This window comes from Myotis nattereri, assembly GCF_964212035.1.
Source record: "Myotis nattereri genome assembly, chromosome: 1".
NCBI lineage: Eukaryota > Metazoa > Chordata > Mammalia > Chiroptera > Vespertilionidae > Myotis > Myotis nattereri.
The window spans coordinates 153,816,108-153,830,649 of NC_138075.1; positions in this window are offsets into that span (position 1 = coordinate 153,816,108).

Consider the following 14,542-nt stretch of genomic DNA (forward strand, 5'->3'; position numbering starts at 1 on the left):
TGGTATAAATAAGTGGAGTATTTGCACTTTAACACATAGTATTTACAATGGAATCCACTCCCGGACTCCCTTGAGGCAGCCAACGTCTGCAAAATAAAGTGGCTCCATGGCTACCACATTCTAATGATTTCTTCCCACACATACAGTAAGAGCCTTTCCTAGAATGACACTTCGTGAGGTCTCATGCATATGCATGACTTCATTGTGCCAAGGAACGGGAAAGAACGTGAGTGGCTTTGTGAAAAGGGACAATTTGATTCCAAGTTATGATGAATAAAGATTTGTTCATGAACAAAGAACAAAGAAATCTTGGAAAAAATGCACTTTGGGTAGAATTATCAGAAGAATAAACAAAGGGATCTTCCATTATTCACCACTTTCAAAGTTCCTGAAGTTGTCTTTTTCAGCAATCTAGAGGTGCCTTGAGGATGTTGTAATTGAGTTTCTAAAGACGGCAGAATGTGTCCCTTTGAGAGTAAACAAAAAGGCTAGTGCAGCTCCAGTGACTTTTTAAGGTTCTAATATTGCAAAAATTAACGGAATTCTTCCATCATTTTTTGCATGAGGCAGACTTACAGAGCTTCCACTAGGAAAGTCTCCAGTTCAGGTGGATCATAGGAACTGCTCAAGTGCTACCTCAGGCCAGGTCAGCTGAGTGCACTGAAAGTGGCGACCAGGAAGGCTCTTTAAATTCAGAAACCTGTCTTTGAATAGAGGGCATGAATTGCAATACTTGGAAGTGATCAGGCAGCTAAACACTGAAACTGCTGGTATATATGATGGAACGAAGAACACATGGCAAGCAAATCAAGTGTGTTTTAAAATTGAATCTACTTTTAGTTTAGCTCACGGAAAGCTAGTAACATCATGTCTATGGCTGAGTTTTGCAAAAGCATTCAGGGCCCCCCTGGAAAAGCTCTCTAGCTTGAAAGCCTTTCAGTTCCATGGCAGTCTGTGATATGACCCCAAGACAAGTGAGGGAGGACGTGTGCAGGAAATGCAAACTAATATTTTCGCACCCTTGAAATACATGACCAGCACAAGTAAGGTTAGGCAATTTGGATTGCCTGCACCCTGATTCACTGATTTCCTTTATCTCTTCCTCATTCCCTTCCACCTCCCCCTCTACCTAGGGACATTGGGCAAACTGCAGCAGGGCTACAGAACCAATGGGTAGATGGGGAATAAAGAGACATTCATTACAGGCCCTTATGCTCAAGGCGGTTTCCTTCCTAGGGCCACATGCCAAGCCCCCTGAATTAATAAAAGTCACTTCTATGCCAGAACAATCTAATGAAATCTGCATTTCCATGTCTCAATCTGCAACTGAGGCAGCAGGTTTGAATGTGTGCCTTTCTTGATTGTTTTGGGGCTTTCATAAATTTTATGGGAAGATACTTAATTACCTTAAATATAGATAGAATGGTGGAAAGAAATATTTAAATCTGATGAGCACTGACTCTTTGAAAATAATCCTGGCCCCAGACCTCATCTTGCCTGACATGTTAGGTCTGGGAAATCAAATGAATGAAAATGTCAGGAAGGGACATAATTGAATCCAGCTAGTGACTGCACAAGCCATGCCTTATTAAATAAGGCCACTGCCAAGAGGACCCTGGAAACCCATTGCCCTAACTCAGTTAGCTCCCTCGGCTTCCAGAGAGCACTAAGCAAGGGGGGAATTGGAAATAACAGATTTGAGCATGGTCAATTTGCGAATATCTAACACATAAGAAGGTAAATTTTTTAAAAAATTAAGAAATTATTTTACTTCCTGATGTAGTGACATATAATTGGCATATACATTGTGTGTGAGTTTAAGGTGTACAACATGTTGATTTGATACACTTACATAGTGCCATGTGCTTATCACCATAGCATTGGCTAACGCCTCTATCATATCACATAACTACCATTTATTTTTGTGGTGAGAACACTTAAAGAGCTCCCCTCTTGGTTGCTTTCAACTATGTAATACACTAGAGGCCTGGTGTACAAAAGTTGTGCACTGGGGGCGGGGGGTCCCTCAGCCTGGACTGAGTCCTCTAGCAGTCCAGGACCCCTCAGCGGATGTCCAGGACTCCTCAGGGGATGTCCACCTGCCAGCTTAGGCCCGCTTCCTGCAGGAATCGGGCCTAAGCCGGCAGTTAGACATCCCTCTCGCAGTCCGAGACCCCTTGCTCCTTACTGCTTGCCTGCTCGCTGCTCCTTCCATAGCGCTGCCACAGAGGTGGGAGAAACTCCCACCACCACTGCTGCGCTTGCCTAAAGTGAGCCTGGCTTCTGGCTGAGCGGTGCTCCCCCTGTGGGAGTGCACTGACCACCAGGGGGCAGCTCTTGAATTGAGCATCTGCCCCCTGGTGGTCAGTGCACATCATAGCAACTGGTTGTTCTGGTCGTCCTGGTCGTTCTGCCATAATGGTCGCTTAGGCTTTTATTATATAGATTATTGCTAACCATAATCACCGTGCTGTACATTAGATCCTCACAACTTACTCATCTAACTGGAAGTTTGTGCTCATACCAACATCTCTCCATCTCTTTCATCCCCAGGCCATGGTATCAATTTTAGTGAATGCATTATCCATACCTATGCAAAAATAGTGTCTTCAATGATCTTTACAAATATCTGTCAATTGGTGTGCTTACATGATACTAATCTTTCTATAAATTTAATAGTATATAAATCAATGTAAATTTCTGCATCATATTAAGTATCAGTTCTGACTTATTAGTTCCATCTTGAAGACAGTGGTTGAAGTGTTCTCACTAGGAAATAAAAATATTGTCACTAGTGATCTGCTTTTTTATTTAGAAAACGACAGTACAACTCAAGGTTAACGTTATTTTTACTTTTTAACAAATTACAAATTATATACTTACTCACACACAAGCTGAATAAACAGACAAGTATTTATTGTATCTCACCATTATGGAAATTGGCTTATTCCTGTAGGTCTCAAAAGCTTCCTAAACCACTGGAATTTAGATAATTACAAAAGGTTTTTGTAATGGAGTCCCTTCTGTGATTCAATATAAAATTGCTAGCTGACCCAGAAGAGGTCACAGACCGGAAAGCCATTTGTTTTAAGGAGTGAGTCTTAAGCACAGTGTGTAAAAATGAATATGCCTTTAATGTCTTCTTAATAAATCAAAAACAAGGGATTATTTGTATAATAGTAAATGTAACTTTGAGGAAACTTAATTATATTACTTTAAAAAGAATAATCCTGGATGTTGCTTTGAGAACTACAAATTTCATAATTTACCTCTTTAATATCAATATTTCTTTCCTTAATCCTTTAAATTCTAAAAACCAATACTAATGATACATCTGAATGTTAGCCAATACATAGAATTGAGTACTTCAATATTTTGAGAATTATTTGAAATATAAATTTAAAACTCATATATTAATAAAATTAACCCAATGTGCTAATCCATATATGAATGCAGAAAAAAAAGATATATTTATCATTGAAAATATCACAGCTTTAGAGAATTAAAATGTACACAAGAGTGCTAAAGATTCTAACATGCAGCTTAAAAATGTTAGTATGAAATTTGCTTTGCTGGGAATAGCTCTCATTTTCTGAATTTCAAAATAATTATATATCTTGGCTCAAGATCATATTTCAGGTTATAATTAACATCATTGACTCATTTTTATTTTGCCTAGGACTTAACATACAGCTACAAAATTGGAAGTTAATAAGAAAAAATTTTTAAAATTTAAAAACTAATTGGAGGATTTTTTCTTATTTCAGAAAAGTAAACTGCACTTAATGTTCTGTTGGATAAATTCGAAAGTATCTAAAACATAGGTAAATTCACTTAATAAAAGTATATTCTATATTGACATTGATATTTAAAATCCTTCAGATATTATTTGGCTTGTTCTTTTCTTTTTAAAGTATAAAATATCTCTTCCTGATTTTGGAATAAACAAATACAGTGCTATGAGCAACTTGGTAGAAACACAATCAGATTCTTTAAAAGATTTTTTTCTGTTTCTTTTTTTAAGTTTCCTGTTGGCTTGTCACATTGTGTTCTCACATCCCTTAGAAACCATATGGGGAAGTAATAAAAGGTATCTCTCTGTCCACAGATATGCAGTGTTTATTAACTGACTCAGAAATACTGAGAGCTCATTACGAATTGTTATATGTGGTCATTCAAGTATACAAAGCAAGGGACAAGACCAGTACACAGGAAACACCCGTGAGAAAGGACAATGGATAATGGGCAGTTTAACAGTTACATTAAAAAAAAAATTCAAACATGACCATAGACAAAATACAAAACAGTAGCAGCATTGTTGGCTATTGCAGTTCAAAAACAGACACAGGACTAGTGTCTCACAATGTGTTTTTCTTTAGCACCAAATCTTGCACATTGTAGCACTAAGAGAAAAAAAAAAGAAATTAAGAGCCTTGAGCAGCAGATGTTAAGACTGTCTTTTAAAGATCTTCCCAGGAATTTCTACAATGTGTAAACATATGCTTGAGGATTTAGCTCCATCTACAGGAAGCAGGAAATAAAACAAATTCTTTGTAAATAAAGTTCTCTCTGCACACACCCTAATATTAAGATAAGATTGTTTTTGTTTCTTATAAATGATGCTTTTGGCTGAGAAAGTTCTGGAGAAGAAAAGAAAGTGAAGGGAATGAACAATATGCAAGCGGTTAAATCCTTACTGAGTCTTTGAATTACCTTTAGATTTTTTCTCTTCTTTGTAAATCAAAGAAGAGAGAGAGAGAGAGAGAGAGAGAGAGAGAGAGAGAGAGAGAGAAAGGAGATATTCCATACACTCATTCTCTCTCTCACAAAAATTAATAAATGTTCTGGGTGGGCTCTATATGAGCCTTTTTTTTTTTTAAAAAAGACTTGTTTTTCTTTTAGAGCAGTTTTAGGTTTACAACAAAACTGAGAAGAAGGTAAGGAGATGTTCCATATACTCTCTCTCTCTCTCAAAAATTAATTTAAAAAAAGAAAAAAAGATTACAAAAATATGTATGAAAGTTGACTGAAATGATAATAAACATCTCCATAAATTACAAGTTTTTAAGAAGATGATAAGTGGCACAAGCATCACATCTAGAAAGAATTTATTAATTAGCTGCCCAACATACCTTTATAATGCTTTCCTCTGCATTTTTTACTACATTCTCTTTGATCATCTCTTCATATGACAATAATTCCATAACATAACTTTATCTGAAAAGACAAAAAGGTAATTCAAGTGTTTGTGGGGATTTTTTCCTCCAGCAAGGCTGGCCAGAATTTGAGTTCTTATTTTAGATCATTTTGAAAATTTCTTGTCACCTTGACAACTCATGGCTGATAATTTTGTATGAATTTTTAGTATTCTTGTCAAGTTTAAGGAAAGCTTTGTTAAGGTTATTTGTCGTGTGACCTGTAATATTTCAGAGCATTTCGAGAACTCTTGTGCAGTGACTAATTGTAAATACTCTGAATCAACAAGTTATTTTCCATCCTATTTAACATTTGAAAATTCTAAAAATAAAAAAGAAATTTAATCCACAAAAACAAACCCAATGTTGTACTAAGATACACACTGAGCAATCAGTTGGCTCTTGTACTTGCACAGTGTTGCTGGAACACTTGTTTTGATTAATACTTTGTGCTATGGACTGAATGTTTGAGTCCCCCCAAAATACAAAAGTTGAAGTCTAAATCCTCCGTGTGATGGTGTAAGGAGGTAGGACCTTCGGGAGGTGATGAGGTTATGAGTGGGAGCCCTCATGATGTGATTAGAAGAAGAGACACAGAGAGATTATAGAAGAGACACGAGAGGTGATCACACATGTGAAGATACGATAAGATGGTCCTCTGCAAACTGGGGAAAGGGCTCCCCCAGGAACCTGACTATGCTGGCACTCTGACCTTGGGCTTCTAGGTTTATTGTTTAAGCTACCTGGTCTATGAATATTTATTGTAGCAGCCTGAGCTGATGCATACAGTCTGAGATTTTGTGAAGACAAGATGCCTGACTAGAGGGTTTGGGGCTATCACAGATAAATAAAGCAGACAATAGTTAAAGGAGAAGGACAATTCTAATCAATAATGTACTATTGCAATAGGGAAGAAGGTCCAGCATAAACTGAATTCCATTTCAGAGGTAACTGAGCATTTAAAAGCAAGAATGGTGTGGCTCAGTTGGTTGAACGTAGTCCCAGGTACCAGGAGATTGCCAGTTGACTCCCAGTCAGGGCACCTGCATGGGTTTTGGGCTCGATCCCCAATAGGGAGCATGCAAGAGGCAGCCAATTGGTGTTCCGATCTCTCTCTTCCTCTCCCTTCCTCACTCTAAAATCAATAAAAACATTCTTTTTTTTAAAAAAAAAAAAGAGAATGAGAGAGTCGGGGAAGAGGTGGTCAGGGCCTCAGTAGAGTCAGGGAAGTGGAAAATCACAACGGGTTGGTCAATGCAAATATTGGTTAAGCAGCTGTGCCTGTTAGATGGTGATTATCAAAGTTAGGAATCTGTCCTCCCACAGAGACTGGGAGACAGAGGACCTGTTCTTCCAGATGATGACATTTTAAAGAAATGAGTTTTAGATCCTTGAAAAAAAACTCCTAACAGCAATTTCCACAACAGAACTGCTAATAAGTGACTGTGAATTACATAAATACCTCTCGCTAAACCCAAATTAAGTGAATTCCTGACCCTCCTTCCCCTTAGCCATATCCTCAAATTTTCTGTGGTCTCTCCAACACCACTAACAGGAAATGTGAGAGAGGAACGATAGTTAGAGATACCAGCCAAGCCAGTTCCTAGTCTTGGAATGTCCTCCAAAGGGGATTGGGTGGAGATAATGCAGACATGTTCCCTAACAGTTGCATGGCCCCAAATTTCTGAGAGCAAGGGCCTAATTTTTCATTAGTCTAACTCCAGTTAGTTACGTTTAAAATGTTCTACTTGTACAGGGGGAGTGCCTTGTTTATACAACCAATTTCCATCTATATATATAAAAGCCTAAATGACCAGCTGACTGTGCAACCAGCCGACCAGCCAGTAGCTACGATGCGCAATGACCACTCGGGGGCAGACACTCAAGGCAGGAGCTGCCCAGCGACAGCAACTTTGCAGAGTGCCCTCTCACACTCTGGGGCCCCTCGGGGGATGTCGGACTACTGGTTTTGGCCCGCTCCCCGCAGCCCAGGCCAAAGGACCCCACTCATTCCACAGACGTCCTTTGAGCCCTAGCCCCGCCCAAGGTGTGGCCAACCTGGGAGGGACTGCGGGAGGTTGGCTCTAGGGCATGTCGAGCCCTTCTTGCCCAGTCCTTCCCTGCTGGCCACCTTCTAATTAATTTACTTTCAATGTGCACGAATCCATGCACTGGTCCTCTAGTTTCTAAATAAAAGCACAGCATCTCAAAATGAAGAAATATATTAGGCAAGTCTTCTGTACTAACCAAAATGATCAGGTACCTTAATTCCACAGGAGTTCATACAGAAACTCCACTGCATGTATGAAATTGTATCACCAAATCATTTTATCCCAGAGCAAGGAAAGGATTGGCCACAAAGAGAAATTCTAATTGTTATCCTTCAAATCATAAATTAAAAAGATGATCAAATTCCACAAATTAGTCATCTCTCAGCCTCAACCATTTTAAGATCTAGTCTCCTTCCGTTTCCATTACTTGTGCAGAAATGATAAAGTCATAAAACATAAGGTTCTGCTCTGTTAATTACGCAGTATGGCTGCCATATGATTTAGAAATAAGCTTCATAACATTTCTAAGCAAATAAGCTGTAGGAATTCTGGTTAACTGTAGTAGGTTAAATATATACTTGTCTAAGTCTGCTCCTTCTGTAAGTCCCACTAAAATGATGGAAATGTATAAACTCCAAACTTCATACATTACTGGGTGGGAGACATGAATAACTATTTGAAAGAGAGAGAGCAGGGGGCAGTGGGAACTTAGTAGAACAGAGGAAGCTGAGTCCTTAGTAGATTATTAATAAAGAACTAGGGAAAGACCCAGAAACAGAAGACCAAGTGCTGCAAGCAGAACAAATGGATGGCTCAGACTAGGAGGGTGACGGACAGCTAGAATAGAGTCATCGGTGCCCAGGATTCCTTCTCCAGAGCCTAGTGACTCTGCCTCTCCAATCCAGAAAGAAATGGACCCAGAGATTCTACTCTGGGCCTGCGTGTATACCTAGCACTGAGTAACTCAAAGTTCCTCAACAAAGAAACCCTAACAGTGGTACGTAGCTCAGAATATTGAACACAGTCTGACAGATGCATTAGCCAGAGCAGGAAAACTATGCGGATGCATGACCTTTAGCATTCTAAATAAACTTGTGAAAGAAATGAATTCTTTCTGAGCAATATTTTACACATATTTTAATCCATTTATCATACAAATCAACCTTATTGTGCTTTTCCAAGGCAGCCTTTCAAATATTTGAGGACAGCTGCAATGCTCCCACCTTCCTTCATGAGTCTTTTTTTTTCTATACATGGATAAACATCGAAGGTTTTTCAACCACTAGTCATGTAAAATACTGTAGATCATCTCCATTGTCCTGAAACATTCCCATGGGCATTCACTACATGGTCACTGTCCCAGATAAAGCTGTGTTTGTTGTTGTTGCTTTTGTTGTTGTTGTTTACAAGGAAAATGAGAAGTTTTGGAGAAAACTTATGGAAGAAACTAATGCCTGACTTCTGATTTCAGTTTTGACAGGAAAAGTGCTTAGAAGCCATCAGACCCATTTTGGCAACAAGAAGCTAGGCAAACTGAAAACAAATGACTTTGCTTGGACCCACTAACGAACTGAGGCTGCAGGGCTGCCCTGAAATCTGGAGCCACAGCCAACCTGCTCACCTGGACCAGAAGCTTCTGGAGCCATAAACAAGGGGTAACCCTTAAGATATAAATGCTATGAATTGCTGGAAAATAAGTGTGGAATAGTAAGAGAGTAAGAAACTCCTAGGAGTCACAGACCTGAGGGTTAGGGACCCACACTTCCCTGGCCAAACCTCAATATATAACCCATAAGGCACTTGGGGTAAAGAGCCCAGAAAAAAACACCTTGTGGCTCTGGCAAGGAGAGGGCAGAGTAATCAAGGGGAACCCAGAATCTTCCCTTTAACAGGGCCTAGCTTTCAGGAGAAAAGACTTTGCTAGCCTTACCTCAGCTGGGGGAAGGTCTTTCTTCTGCTCCAGTTCCCTATAACATTTATATTTCACTCAAGGGGCTAAAACAAAAAACAATAATAGTCAATTTAGAACTGCAGGGAAATAGATGGGGAGCTCTAAAGCCAAGAAAGGGAGGGGGATGGGGGAACACTCCAAGGGAAACCACCAGAGAAACACTCATGAAGGTCACAGCCCAGAGATGCAGTCTGTCAAGACACTGAGATCTTGTCCCAAGATTGTAGAGCCCTTGCCCTCACCCACGTGTTACAAAAAATCATAGGGTTCCCTGAACACAACAGTGAATTATCCCCTGAAAGAGCAGAATGACACAGATTCTCTCTGAGGTCTACTTAGGGAACCCCAAAGTCAAAGGGGAGATGAAAGCAAGGGACTAGAGAATCTGAACCCTCAGGCACATTTAGCTACAGCTGCCCTCAGCAAGGTGACCATATATCCTCCAACTAAAATCCTATTGACTTTGGTACCCATTACCCAATATGTGTCCTGCTTCTAGCTCTTACAAGTCCAAAGAGACTTATGAAGCGTGCTAAAAGACAAGAAAAAATACAATGTGAGGAGATGAAGCCAGCATCGGTATCAGAGACATGTGACACAGATGTTGGAATGATCCGATAGGGAATTTAAAATAACAATGATTACTATGTTAAGAGCTCTAATGGGGAAAGTGGATAGCATACAAGAACACATGGATAGTGTAAGCAGAGAGACAGAAGCTCTAAGAACAGAAAAGAAGCACTAGAAATAAAGAACAGTAGCGGACATGTAGAATGCCTTCCAAGGGGTCATCAATGGACAGGACAAAACTAAGGAAAGAGTCAGAGAGCTGGGACACACAAACAGGAATTTCTCAAACTGAAATGCAAGGAGAGAGAAAAAGCAAAACAACAACAAAAAAAGAACACTTAAGAATGGAAGGACAGTAAATTCAGAAACAGAGAAGCATCGAACAGACTGTCAAACTTCAGAGGGAAGGTGGGGGGTAAAGGGGGGCGGGGAGGAGGGAGGAGTAAGAGATCAACCAAAGGACTTGTATCCATGCATATAAGCATAATCCATGGACACAGACAGTAGAGGGGTGAGAGCATGTGCTGGGGGGTGGGGATGGCTGGGGAGAGGTCAATGGGGGGAAATAGAAGAGATATGTAATACTATATGTAATACTTTAAACAATAAAAAAAATTTATAAAGAGAATGGAGGGACAATTTAAAGCATGTAACATATGTGTAATTGGAATATCAAGAAAATAAACTTAAATTCAACATCTAATATGTCTGATTCTAGTCTTTCCATATGGTTTTATATGACTCATCTGGAAAATAAGTATTTGAAGGCCACCTGATCTTTGTTTTAAGCTTTCCTTAACTGGCACTGTGATCTTGGATGTCTCAGGGTTTTTGCCTCTATTCTCCACTCTATAAATAAGGATAACAGAATCTATAGTCAATAAACATTTTATTCTAAAAAAATCTACAAAAGAGAGACTTGCTAAGGAACATTCAAAAAATAATTTAATTTGAAGTTTGATAGTAAGAATGCTGCTTTTTAAACAATCATTTGCGTTTGGGACCTGGGAGAAAGGTCAGAGCACCAATAACAATGTTCTCTCCTTGGAAAAATAAAAAGTACGGAGATAACATCTAAGAATTTCATTTTCTAAATGTCTTGGCATTTGGGTTTGAGTTTTAACCTGGCATGAACATTAGTATTACAATTAAATATGCACTTGTTCCACTGAGCATCTTATTTAATGCTCAAAGAAAAATGGTTAGAAAATAAATTGTAATGTTCCAAATCCTTATTTTAAATTTTTGGCAAATATAAAATGTCATATCTTCTTCCACCCAACAAAGCAAAATAAAACAGAATTACCCTGATTCACTTTAAGATTGCTTTTCTTAATTTATATTTTGACATTATTATTTTCCTCTTTTTGTTTTTATCTGCAATAATAGTTTTCATTTAGGAATTCTTTCTGAGCCAGGTGGAAATTGTATATTATGATAGTAAGTCAATGTTGATAATTCAAAGAAAATTGGTAGCAAACAAAGGATTTTAATTTAGCTGGCTAATTCATCATATTTGGAGAAATTACAAGTGCCATAATTACCTGCCTAGATAGTTTTATTTTCTAAAATTTGAATTACACCTTCAAACAAAATAAAAGTATTCTATTTACATGTGTGTATTCTATACCTTTGTTGTCAAAGTGTGGTCCATGGTTAAGCATCACATGGAATGCTTGTGAATGTGGAATCTTACTCTTTACCTGAGATCTACTACATCAGAATCTACATTTAACAAGATTCCCAGGTGCTGTGCATGTACATTAAAGTTCTATATAAGGTTAAGAACAGTATTTTCCCCAGAATGTGCTGTGTAAAATTTAAGTTAAAATTTATTTTTTAATTTGTTGCTTTTGTTATTTATTTGTCTTATATCCTCCTTCAACCTGTGGATATAATAACGGCATAACAGCTAAAAGTAACTGAGTGCTCCATGGTGAGAGTTCATTCTTGCTTTTCATCCCCAAATGAAATACCATCAAATGAAGTGACATCCCTCCATTACATCTTAATGGTAGGGTCTACTTCCCCTTCTAGTATTTCAAAGGTCAGGGTCTACTAATTGAGGTGACAGGAGTTCTGGTCCCATATATGCTCCTGAGTGATTCTACACTACATGCTATAGGGTGGATTCTTCTAGCTCTTACAAGTCAAAAGAGACTTAGTAACAAATAACTTTCAATCTGAAAGGCTTAAAATATCAAGGTTTATCTCTCATATTGTGAGAGAGAGAGAGAGAGAGAGAGAGAGAGAGAGAGAGAGAGAGAGAGAGAGAGAGAGAAAGAGAAAGACCAATCTTTTTCTTTAATGGATCATGCTTTTGGTGTTAGCTGTAGAAATTCATCACCAAACGGAAGGTCAAGTAATTTTCTCCAAATGTATTACCTTACAGTTTGGCAGGACAAAAGTCCAAAACTGGTCTCCCTGAGCTAAAATCGGGTTAGCAGGGCTATGTTCCCTTCTGAAGGCTTTTGGAAAAATCTGTATCTCTGCCTTGTCTAGCTTTAGCGGCTGCCTGAATTCTTTGGCTCATGCCCCTTCCTCCATCTTCAAAGCCAGAAGCCAAGCATCTTCAAATCTGTCTCTGACGCTGCCCTTCTCTTTGTCTCTTTCTTCTACTTCAAAGGACACTTATAGCTATATTGAGCCCACCCAGATAATCCAGGAGGATGTCCTCATTTTAAGGTCAATCGAACAGCAAACTTACTTTCATGGGCAACCTTAATTCCCTCTTGCCATCTGACGTAACATAGTAGCAGTTTCTGTGGATTTGGATGTAGCTATCTGGTGGGGAGGTAGGCATTATTCTGCCAGCCACACTCACACTATGTAGAAGAGTGCATTGTGCTAACAACTGAGAGTCAACTTAAACCATATCATTATATCACAAAAGACAGAAAGCTCTCAATAATCTCAGAGATTAATTTTTCTAACATGATTTCTAATATATATGGAAAATATGCTTGTTTCCAACTGTCTTTGGGGCATAGAAATCAACTACTATGTAGATATTTAGACCAATATTTCCCCAACTGAGCTAGTCATTAAAAATATCTGAGGTGTTTATTAAAAATAGATTCTGAGGTGCCACATTCTAGACGTTCAGATGAGAGATTTAGGAATCCCTATGTTTATGCAGGCGCCCCAGGAAATACTACTGATGGGTGAAACATGATTCTGTGAAAGACATGAAAAATCATCAAGGTACAATAATGGCAGTTATGAAGGGAAGCATTTGTACATGGGGATCAAATTCCTGATTCACTCAAGGAAACATCAGTGAGTCAAACATTGCTGTATTTGGGGGGACTACAAAAACTCATCAACATTTTAAAATTATTTTACCAAATATAACAGTTGGCTTTAACAACATTTCCATGTACTCCCAGAGCAGTATAATCCTTATCAAAGGAAGTTTTAAAATAACAGCAAATACTCCTTGAGCATCTAGTTGAGTCACTCTTCTGATGACATGTATAGTAACTCCTCTAATCTCCATGAGAAGTAAATAAGGTGATCCATGCCGTTATCTCCATTTTACATCTGAAAATACAGAGGGATGTAGAGTTTAAGTTACTTCCCCAGGGTCACACAGACTCTAAGGCACAGAGACAGGATTCCAACCCAGGAAGCTTAACTAGAGCCCCTGACCTCCAACCCTACTATATTTACCACCTTTCAGCAAAGACCATACTGTTTCAGGGTTTCAAACTAAAGCAAACTTTGATATAAAACTTTAGTCCCAAATTTATTTTTTATAGATTATTATGTATACCTAGACTGATTTAGGGTGAGCCAAACATCATCAAGGCTAACATAGGAAAATAGTTTAAATGTCAAAAACTCCATCTAAAACTTCAATCATCATAAGACCAAATTGATGAGTCTTCAAGTAAGCCTAGTCATCAAGTATCAACTGCAATTCTGTAGGGAAGTATTATGGAAATTACAAGGCATTAAGCTTGCGTAAATCAAAATGGGAGCATGCAAATAATATAATATTTGTTATTAAAAATACAGCACATTTAAAAGTATTGCACATTGTTTTCATGTAAAGCACATATTCAAATGAGACTTTATTTTTAAAAAATATAAAAATATTGGAAGACTGAAGTGGAGAAAAATTGGTCTGAGAACAGTTTGCAATCTTTTTTTTTAATGATTTTATTGATTTTAGAGAGAAAGGAAGGGAGAGAGATGGAAGCATCAATGAGAGAGAGACCTCAATCAGCTGCCTCCTGCTAGCTCCCTACTGGGGGTTTCAGCCTGCAACCTGGGCATTTGCCCTGACCTGGAATCGAACCAGGGACCTTGGTTCATGGATCAATGCTCAACCATTGAGCTGTTAGAACCAGCCATGCTAAAATCTGTTTCTAATTGTCCCAGATATGCAGGCAGTATTATGACTATTAGAATCGCTAAAATGTTGCCAGGCTATCCTCCCCATGCAGACTCATAATTTGGATGTGAGTGCCAGGAAACTAATAAGGCTGAATTGTACAGCACATAATGTTTGTTAGTACATCATGACCCTAGAGGAGAGGATGGAGGTCAGGAAGTTAAGGAAGATGTTACATGGGAAGAAAAATGTCTTATGTAAACTTCAGTTAAAATATGTCCCTTTGTCCTGGCCACATAGCTCACTTGGTTAGAGCATCATCCTGATGCATCAAGATTGCTGGTTCAATCTCAAGTCAGGGCACATAAAAAAAAATAAAAGAATCAATCAATAAGTGATACAATACATTGATGTTTCTCTCTCTTTCTCTCTCCCT